Raw genomic sequence first — 11,046 nt, 5'->3', positions numbered from 1 at the left:
TCTCTCTTGGTCCTCTCAGAAAAAAACTTTCCTGCTGGCTAGCTAGATAACCTGAGGCTGGTGGGGGAGGGGCATGGGGTTTTGCCCCACTATGGAGGTCCTAGAGGATGGTGAATCTCACCAGGTGACTTCTCACTCACCTCTTGCTCCTTTTCATTTCCTTTTTTCTTTTTTCTTTTTTTCTTTTTTTCTTTTTTTTACTGTGTAGCCCAGGCTTTCCTAGAACTCACTATGAAGCCCAAGGTGGCCTTGAACTTTTTTTATTTTTATTGAGTTCTACATTTTTCTCTGCTCCCCTCCCTGCTTATTCTTTTCCCCTTCAAGGTCCCCATGTTCCCAATTTAGTCAAGAGATCTTGTCTTTTTTGTGTTATAGCACTGTGTTTCAGAGTTCCACTGAAGTTGCAGGATAGAAGAATCTGGGGGCAGGATGGGGCTAGTAATTTGCAGGGTTCAGAAGATCTTTATTATAAAAAGGTCTGGGTTTTTTATGAGGTTAGGGAAATTAAGCTACGGCGGGAATGTTTTCTGGTTCGTCCTTCTGAAACTTGTAGTCACTGCTGGCTTGTTGTGATTGGCTAGGATCGTGCATCATTAGTTACCATGCTTTTGGTCCAGTGACAGGTTGTCTTGGACAATTTTGCTTACTCACTGTGAGTTTGCATGCGCTTGCTTGTTCTTGTGCTGCTGCCCTGCCTCACCAGACCATGTCCAATGTACCATCAAGAAGGGCACTTGGGCATTAACTGCTCCCATATCCCTCACAACATGATGACATTAAGCCTAGATAGCCCTGCGTTGACTTCCTAGATCTGGCCATGGCTGACTAAGGGGGCTTGGATTCCCTTGGCCTGGCAACTGCCATCTCTCACTGGGAGCCTCAGGTAGACATCATAGTATCAGGGTGATCTGTCTCTTTCTGGACATGGGGACGACCTATTTAGTCCTGATGAGGTAATAGATACCCACATCTTCTTGTTCTCCTATTGTCGAGGTAGAGCTACTACTTTGCCAATCTCTTCCAAACTCCACCAAATATATCACCCAGACTCAACAACCACTCTTTCTCCACAATCTCAGAGAACTTAAGCCTCTTATCTCTGCCCTGTTAAGAAAGAATATTTTGACACACTCCTTGGGATGCCCACCACAGGCACACACTGCCTGAAATGCCCTTCAGGGCCCTGCCACATGTGCAATTCTACATACTTAGAAACTTGCACTTCTGCAGCTATTTCCCCCTCTTCCTGCTCTAACCACTTATCTCTCCCCTTTAATGGGTAAGTAAGTGTCACTACGGAACTCCCTGCTTTGTTTACTTTCACTACAGAATCTATACAGATGTGCCAGGATACCTATCCCTTCGGAGCAATAGGTATTCCTTGGCCTCTGACTGCCAGAATGACTTTACCTTCTGAGCTGCAACACGTTTTTGTTCTGAAACCCAGGACTGACTTCTTCCATAGATGTTTCCTATCAGTTTTCCTGTAAGTCCATCTAAGAGCTCCAACAGGTTGCTCAGACCATTCTTACCCTTAAGGGCAAATAGACTCACTAGGCCACCACAAGTGCTACAAAGTCGACATGGATCAGATTCACTAACAACTGAAAGAGATGGCCTTTGTCTCTTCCTCGGGGAGGAATGTTGCTTCTACATCAATCAGTCAGGTATAGTAAAAGACAATATCTGAAAAGTTCAGATGGATCTCCACAAATGTAAGAAACAGTTTGATACCTCTGGCTAGTAGCTCATTGACAGTCTAGTATAGAATTGGGAACTACCCTTCTTAATCTTGTTTCTCCTGAATTTTTTAATCCTATTAGTTACACCCTGCCTTGTAAACTTCTTTTCCAGATTTCTTCAATAGATTCAAAAAGTCTCTTACAAGATGTTCATTCAGTTGCAATTACAGGATTATTAGCCTCTAGCTACAGAGTCAGAGGCCAGTTGCTCCTGATTATACCATGATGATAAAAATCAAGTTTATCCACAGGATCTTGATGTCCTGATCCAGGAGAATGTAGTCTAAGTATAACATTGCCACCTTTTCCATGACATGAGTCTCAAAAATAAAGAAAAAAGGGGGAATGCAAGCCCCTCGAGCCACATAAGTGGCCAGGCCCCTCCCCTAAGGACTTCTGTCAGGTTCCACCCCACAAACTGCTCTAACTACCCTAACTATTGGATTCTGCCCCCATCCTACAGGGTGAAAAGCCCAATCTATGGGCATGAAATCCCACCAGTCTCCACCTTGGAAAGCTCCACCCCCTTCCCAAGGAACTCCATATAAGCTGTGTATCCTGTTGAGTGTGCTGCAGTTTCTCACCTGACACAGGCAGCCACCCTCTTGGATTTCTTTTTCCCTCCCAAGAAATCTGTTTTGTGAGGTTTGTTGTTTGGTGTGACTTTGTGGTATTTCTTGCCTCCCAGCTGCCAGGACACCTCTCTATTCAAGCTATAATACTTACAACCATGGAAACTCTTACAAATGAAAATATCTCATTGGGGTAACTCCCTTCCAGTTTCAGAAGTTCAGTTTATTATCATCAGGGCAGGGGCATGGTAACATGCAGGCAGACATGATACTAGAGGAATAGTGGAGAGTCAGTCCTACATCTTACAAGCAATGGAAAGTCAAGGAAGAGCCACACTGACAGAAGCCTGAAAAGAGACCACAAACCCTACCCCCACAGTCACACACTTCCTCCAACAAGGCCACACCTCCTAACAGTGCCACTTCCATTGGGGGCCATTTCCTTTCAAACTACCACATTGCAACAGAAAAAGTTACTCAATAAAATATTCTGTTCATTCCATTTGGTGACAAATTTAGTTCATGTAAAAGAAAGTCCTGTCTTCCTTCTGATTTGGAAAAGGAGTCAAGGGTAGAAACAATGATAGCCAAACTGGTTAAAGGGGACCACGAAGGTGGCAATGGTGTGTGACTTTAATTTCTGCACTTGGGAAGCAGAAGCAGGCAGATGTCTGTGCATTCTAGGCCAGCCTGGTATAAAAAGCAAATTCCAGGGCAACCAGAGATACACAGAGAAACCCTCCCTGTCTTGGAAAAAAAAAAAGAGCACTATGAGTTCAAAATACATGTTTATGGAAAGAGTCAATATTAAGGGCAGAACAATTTTCATTATGTAAAATAGAAGCAGAAATTATATACTTTATATGCCAAAATAAATGGCATTAATATTCACAAATAGCCTAAGGTTATAAAATGTATTGGTCAGAGTTATGGCTATCTCTGAAATTAATAGTCATGGAATATTTTATTTATATTTATTCTATGTTTTTATTCTCATCAAAATATTGATATCTGTGGGAAAATTTAAAATTATATTCACTCTCAATCCTTTCTCAAAGTTAATCAGTACCCTAAAAATATAAGTATAGCATCATTTTCATGCATAGAATACTTTTGCTGGAGTTGTGTGTGTGTGATTTTTAGTGATATAGTTCTTTTAAATTATTCTCGCAAATATAATCACATTACAGGTATATCATCTTACAACATCATGTTCTTCAGCTCGACCTTCTAAGGTTTACCCACCTTGATACTTGAGGTGATACATTTACAATGTATTAGACTTCCATTTCATTCCCTTTGCTAATTTCTTTATTGTATCTGTTTAATAGATTTTAAGTGGATTGAATACCACAAGTGGCCGCTTCATCTCTGGGTACACTTGTAGAAGTATACTCTTTAGTGACAACAAGATTGACTCTTACCCTATATTTTAAAAACCAGCTTGCGAGTCCCTCAGACTTGATATTCTAGGGTTGGACATTTTCTGTAGCTGTGTTTCTTTAATAACAGCTGCTTCTATTTGAATTATAAAAGTGGAACTTTTTCTTCTTCTCTGAGTGCAAGTTCAGATACTATTCTTTCAATTTGTGATAGTTCCATGTGAGTTGCAAAATGAAGTCATCAGGGTCAGCTGCACCGTTCTCAGATAAAAGTGTAGAGGTGCCAGAGAAGGACTGAAAGGGAAAACATGAGATTAGGGAGAAAGGAATATAAAGAAAATGATCTGGTCATTCGACCTCAGATTTGGGGTTAGCATTTTAATCACTGTATTTTTCTCCAGGTCTTTTGCCCTTTATCTACAAATGGTGGATTATTTTAACTTGATACAATTTCTTTTCTTTTTTTTTTTTTTCTTCAATCAGCTTCCATCAAGTTTTTCAGTTTCCTCTCTCCTCCTTGCTCCTTGTAAACCCTCTGGAACATGCCCTTTGTATTTCAGAAATGTAGAGGAAAAATAGTCCACGTTAAAATTTGCTTTTATTTTCAGTGATGTTTCTTTGAAACCTTTTAAAAATAAAATTAGCATCATTCTGTCTAGAATTTAAATTTCAACTTGGTAAAAGGCATTTGACAGAGGTAAACAAGAGAACTCTATATAAGTAATATTATCTTATCCAGTTTTGTTGTCACTATTGAGTCCATATAAACACTCCATGAGCAGAAAATCAAATTTTTAAAATATTACTGGGGTTCCATTATTATTATTTTCATTGTAAGATCAAAAATAATGCTGATTAGATTACTGAAGATGCTTCAGCATTTCAGAATCTAGTATTCTGTGAATTACCGACTGAGAAATGCATGTTTATGTGAAATTCTAAAAGAATTTTTTTTACTAAGTCAGTGTCACTCACCTTTGAATACTTCTTAATTGGTCTGCAATTCGTTTTCAAAAAAGAATAGCATTTGACATTTAGAACCACCAGAAGATAAAAGTGGAAAAGATGTTCTTGTATTTATATATATGAATAAATTTATTTTACTCAAACTTGGGAGATTTGAAGGTCACAGAGGAAGTGGGGAATTAGAGATGAATCCAAGGCCTAATAAAATCTGGTAAACAATGTGAGATGCTTTTCCAGAATTTTTCTACCATTTGTTGTACCATCTGTAATAGCTGCCATAACAAAAAGCCACACAAACTGTGTGAGTTTCACACAGAAATTCATTTTCACCAAGTTCTAGAAGCTAGGAATCCATGAGTTTTGAGTGGTTTGATTTCTTGGAGACTGTCTTACACTTGTGTGTGTGCTGCCTTCACCTGTTTATATTTGTGCCCATATTTCATCTTTTTATAAAGTCACCAGTCAAACTGGATTTTGGACAATAAAGTGACCTCATATTAACTTGATTAATCTCTACACTCTATCTCCAAATGCAGTCACATCCTGCAGCATTTATGGGGTTAAATTTTCAACATGTAAATTTGGGACTGGGATACACAATTTACCATATAGCATTGTAACTGCTAAATTTTAGAACTAAGGTAATACCTTTAACCCTGCAATCTCACCAAATAATTTCCTTAAGTTTTTCATTTCTTTATAGACTTGATCTGATACATACATATTTTATAACTTCTGTTATATTCTGTTTTTAAATAAATATTGTATAAATATTATAGTGCTTCACTTCTTCCAGTTGTATAGATAACATTTAACAATTTTGTTTTTTGTTTGATAAATGGAATTGACCTAAATAAACAGAATTTATTTTAATATAAATCATAATTATATTCATATATGAATCACAGCCCCTTATCTACAGGATGATTCCAATAACCCTACAATATCAAAGTCTGTGATTGTTCAAGTCCCTCATAAAAATAGTTAATACTTTTCATATAACTCTGCAGCCCTTTGCATACTTTGCATCAGCTCTAGAATCTATATAATAACTAATAAAATATAAATGTTATGTAATATTCGTTATTCTATATTATGCAGGGAATAATGATAAAGGAATACTTATGCATATATTCAGAAGAGGTTGCACATTTTTAAGAATATTTTTGATCTGTAATTTATGAATAGAAGGAACTAAAAACAGGAAGGGATGGAGGGAGGGAGAAAGGGAGGTATAGACAGAGGAAAAGAGGAAGGGAGATAAAAGAAAGAAAGAGAGAGAGGGAGAAAAATAGGGAGAGAGAAAGACAGAGAGAGAGAGAGAGAGAGAGAGAGAGAGAGAGAGAGCACACAGAGGATGCCCAGATGGTACACATATATGCAGATTTATATTTATCATCTATATCTCAATTTATAGTCTTTCAAACACTACCCCCACAAACTAAGATAAAACTTTCACCACGCCATCACTCACAAGTGTTAAAGGAGCGAATGAATGAGTTCTATTACAACTGAGTAGATACTTTAGCCATTCAAAGAAATATTTTGCAGTGTAAATGTTTTAGAGGCTACTAATAATTGTTGCTTATCAATAAGATAAGTCCTTAATAAGATAAATGTTTAATCTGTAGCCTTCTATGGTTATATCTACATATTTTCCTTGCTAGATGTCAATGGCCCAAAAACCTTTGCATCCTATAGAATCAACCACACAATTTTTTTCTAAACCCAATTCATTAGCATTCCCAAAGTATTACATCTCTTGGGCATACTATAAAATGAGTAAACAGTGTAAGAAAAGCAGGGCATGCTCTTGGTGACAATACGTGGTATCTGTAGTGGTACAATTAAACAAAGATGGAAATTGGCTAATGCTAATATTATGCCATGACTGAGGACCATGGCCATTGCAGTCTTTCCATGAATATAGCTCCTTTCTGAATTATTAAATTACCCTCATTGATTCAGTTCTAATATAGAATAAATACTGTTTTCTATTTTTTGTAATTACTGCTGATATTTAAAAAAAACTTATATCTAAATAGTAGAAATTTAACATGAAGCATAATTTTAGGTATTATTAATTTATAAACCTCTCTGTATGTGATGTTATTTACATTCTAGGAGGATGGCTAACCTGTGGACTCCATGAATACTCAATGTTTTCTCATTGATATCACACATTTTCCAGATGTCTTAGGCCATGAAAAGAGGGACATTGTGCCTGTTGGAAGCTTTCCATGAAAGAGGTCTGAGCTCCCAAAATCCGAGTAAAGCATTGAGTGTTAGCTCCAAAACAGTTTGATCACCCACATAGAATACCTGACCAGCCAGTGAGACTGGGGCAGACTTATTAGCAGCATCTTCCATCTCCCCTTCTCTCGGTCCCCTATAACATTTTGTCATCAAGGACTGCACCTGATATTCACCCTGACTAGATCTTTACTGTATTTTATTGGGGTGAGAATAAAGATAATTCTTAGAATTTGGTTCACCTGGATTCTGATGTCTGACATGTTCAATTATGGGTCCTCTTGAGAACATGGAGAATAACTAATTTATTCCCCAAGAATCGCACTTTGACAAATATGCAGAGCACATTAAATAAAATTTCAGAGAGAAGGCTAAAGCAATCCCTTTTTGTCTTAGATAAGCATTATGATGCCATCTGTTAATGCTTTTTAGAAGTCTTATGGCTCTTGGGCATCAATAAATAAAGAGATTACGCATAAAAGAACTTTATATTAAGGGGAACCAGACTCAAAATGACAAATACTAAATGTCCTTTTTCATAAGCAGATTCAGTCTCTGTTAAACGCAGGCATCCAAGTTGATGTGAGCTTGGAGAAAAGCCAGGATACTTGAAAAGGGTCAAAGAAGAAAGCTTCTAAGGAAGGGGGAGGAAAAAAAACACAGCAAAACCTAAGACAGGTGTACTGGGGGTTAAAGGGCAGAACAGGGGGAGAAAGCATCAACAAAGATGGAAGGTGTACAAAAGTCTCATATGAAAATCTGTTAACTAATTCATCCAAGAAATAAATACTTTAAAGTTAATATAAATACGGAGGAGCATTGCCTTAGTGCTTGTTTGGGAAACTGTCTACACAATTGAGCACTTTAGAAATAAGTAAATCAACCCACCTTCTGGAGGAGATTTTAATTACAGATCATTGAGACACTCTGCAGATCTAGGGGAAAAAAGAAAGTTAATTTTTTTTTTTATTATCTGACTTTTCAACTTAAATAATACCTCAGTGACCTAAGAGCAGATTTCAGTCATTAACATCACACTCCTGAAGGTAGAATTGTTGAACGTGAGGGACATTCACAGTTTCAACACGGAATAGAGGGTAAATAGATTTACCATCAGTAAATATTTTCTTAGTGTTATCTAAAAAAAGCTCCAAGTCAAAGACTGACTACGTCAAAAGCCCCAATTAGCTGTCCTTCCTTAAAACATGCACAGGAGAAGGAAAAGAGAAAACAAAGACTGTTTTGCTTTGACAGAAAGTTGAGGCCATTTCATGATAATTTAAGTATCCTCGAATAATCCCCACAAGTCTTGGGAAAACAGATGCATTTTACTACCTCCCCAAAGCAAAAAACTTCTACTGAAATGGAAGTATAATGTTGGTTTTTCTTTGTCAGTTGGTAAATAGAAACTTTTGCAGGGGTGATTATTAATACATCTTGGCAGCTAATTATAGCTTTAGTTTCTCTCACCTACAAACATTATCAACTGCACACTGTTTCCATAACTGCACCACTGGATGGATGCCTCCATGGCTGACTGTCTCTCTGCATTTGGAACATGGTGGAAACATGGTGGACCCATCACTCTTTTCTCTCAGTGACAACACCAGCAGCTATCGTGGGCCACCGTACTGCAGCATAAACCTACCCAGCTCCTTGAAGACTTTGTAGAACTCCAGAGCCACTGGTCTCTACGTCTGCAGCTCTACCAGTGCCTTCCGGCTTTTGGTCAGCAGCTTGTAACTTCGCCAGTACTTTTGTTTAGGACACTATTCAATCGCTGAATAACAGCAGGGTCGCTGAGATTTGATAGTGTAACAGCACAGGAAATCCTTTAGTTATAGGAACTTCAATACTGAAGATGAGGATCCTGACTCTGAAGTGAGTACAAGCTTTAATGGGTTCTTTGGGGCCACAAAATATGCAGCCAAAGTTGATTTTGGTGATATCCATCCCAACCAATGTAAGACTAACGTGATCACCTGCTGCTGCCCAGTTAACATGTTCATCAGAGTGATTCCTTTTGCTATACAAGGCTCATTGGGTGGCATTGCTAACCGTTGGTCACCAGAATGGACATAACCAGCTTCAATTTTACCAGTCACACATAAGCCAGATCTTCGAACTTTGAAGACATCTGACAGTCTAAAAGGTTTGTCAATGGATCGTTGAGGGGGTTTGAAGGAATCAATCCATTCTAATAAACAGGATCCTTTATCGAGTGAGCTCACACGACTGTGATCTTGTGATTAAATTTTCACCACTGAAACCACTCGTGGGGATGAAAGCTACACCATTCTCCTTAAAACCTGTTTGCTTAAGAAAATGCCCAAGTTTTCCAGCAGTCTCTTAAAATCTTTCTTGTTGCCAATTTACCTGACCTCTTTTACTGACAGTCACAGCAAGCTGTGTCACTCCAAGAGATAGGATCAAAAGGCCATGTTCCCACATCTGCCCTTCAGTCTCAAATCTAGCTTCAAACTCTGCCCTGCTGGCATCAACAACTAAAACAGCTACATCAGTCTGAGATGCTCCTGTGATCATATTTGGAATGAAGTCAGTCCTTATGGCCTGGAGCATCCATTAATGTAATAACTTTGGTTGTGGTTTCCAACTTCGTCATGCCAACATCCCTTGTTACTCCCCTTTCCCTTTCTTCTCCAGTCTCCTCCAAGACCCATGCATATGCAAAGGAAGCCTTGCCAGCCTTTTAAGATTCTCGCTCATATTAATGCATAGTTCTTTTGTTTACATTACCCAGAAGATAAAGCAATGGCCCATCAGAGTACTTTTCCCAGCATCAACATGACCAATGACCACTAAGCTGAGGAGCTGCTTCCCGCCCTGCTGCCTCTCCAGCTTTGCCTTCACATCTATCTGGAGCCTCAACTTGTCAAACTTTTTCACTGTTGTGGGAGTTGAACTCAGCTCTTCTGATGCTTGAAGGGGGCGGGGGATGTAGGAGGGCAGATTTATGAGTGCTGGTCTCAAGAACATTAGGAGAAGCAATGCTGCCATCATCACCAGGAGGTACCTTGTCAGGTGTATGCAGACTATCTCCGTTTTCCTTTCAGGTTAAGCCAAGCACTTCAAACCCCATAGTTTGCTTCTTCCCAGATACAGTCATTTTAGCAACTTTTGGCACAATTTCAGACTCACTCTAAGATGACCGAGATCCAACTGACTTTCCTTTTGATGTCTTTCCTGCAGACATAGCTCCTTCATTCTTCTCCTTTAAATTCTGTGCATTATCTCATTTCAGAACCACTGATGAAGCCTGCTGGACATAAAACTCGTTTTTCAGAATTGCTTCAATCACTATGTCATCAGGCACAGCATCTCCCAGGACCTCTTGCAAGTGATCAAGGCACGAGCAAAGATAAACTTTGTCGTGTTCACTTAACCAGTGATTCAAAAGAGAATTAGATGACTCTTTCAGATCTTCATAAACATATTCTTCTACAGGGTTGTCACATCATGAGTAAATAAACTGAGCAGCTGTTGATGGTGAAATACAATAATCATCCTCCATAGACTGGCTATACAAATCATCTTCTTTGAAATTTCCATTGTAGTTATATTCTCGGATGGTCTGATGCCAGGCCAGGGCAACATGCAGGGCGTCTGCCACAGTCCCTTCCAAAGAATTAGGCTCAGACCGAGAAAGATGCCAAGTGTGCCCTGCAGTTCTCTTCCATACCATCTTGGCTTCTGCCAGGCCTCTGCGCCAAACATCTGTGTATATGCGACGTCACACCCAAGAAAGTTAATTTACAGCTAAAAGATGAATGCATATAATCTATAATACATGCCAATATCTGATGTCCATTTGAAAAGTCACATCAAAATACCATCTCAGTTGAAACTGGTGTCTGTCAATAGGTATAAGTGATGTTATGTAGAAAATCTACGATGCTAAGCTTTGGTAAACACAAAAAGAAAAGGCCGTTTGTGTAGTAAACAACACTAAGATCACCCTTAAGTTCAATGTTCCTTAAAATGTCATTGCACCTTAGATTTAAGAGGTAGAGAAGCATTCATCAATATTATAAACATAAGGGTCATGACTTCCATCTTGCTGATTAAAAAAATATCACTTGAAAAAATCCAATACCTACACATACAAACACA

The 11,046-nt window shown here is 38.6% G+C and overlaps 1 pseudogene; it reads right to left on the bottom strand.

The window, feature by feature from the left end:
• Window positions 1–8,496: 8,496 nt before the first annotated feature.
• On the bottom strand, window positions 8,497–10,618 carry LOC130863945 (HBS1-like protein; annotated as a pseudogene).
• Between the last annotated feature and the right edge of the window lie 428 nt (window positions 10,619–11,046).

The sequence above is a fragment of the Chionomys nivalis genome, chromosome 1, assembly GCF_950005125.1.
Source record: "Chionomys nivalis chromosome 1, mChiNiv1.1, whole genome shotgun sequence".
In the NCBI taxonomy this organism is placed as follows: Eukaryota; Metazoa; Chordata; class Mammalia; order Rodentia; family Cricetidae; genus Chionomys; species Chionomys nivalis.
This window is presented reverse-complemented; position numbering and strand designations above follow the sequence as displayed.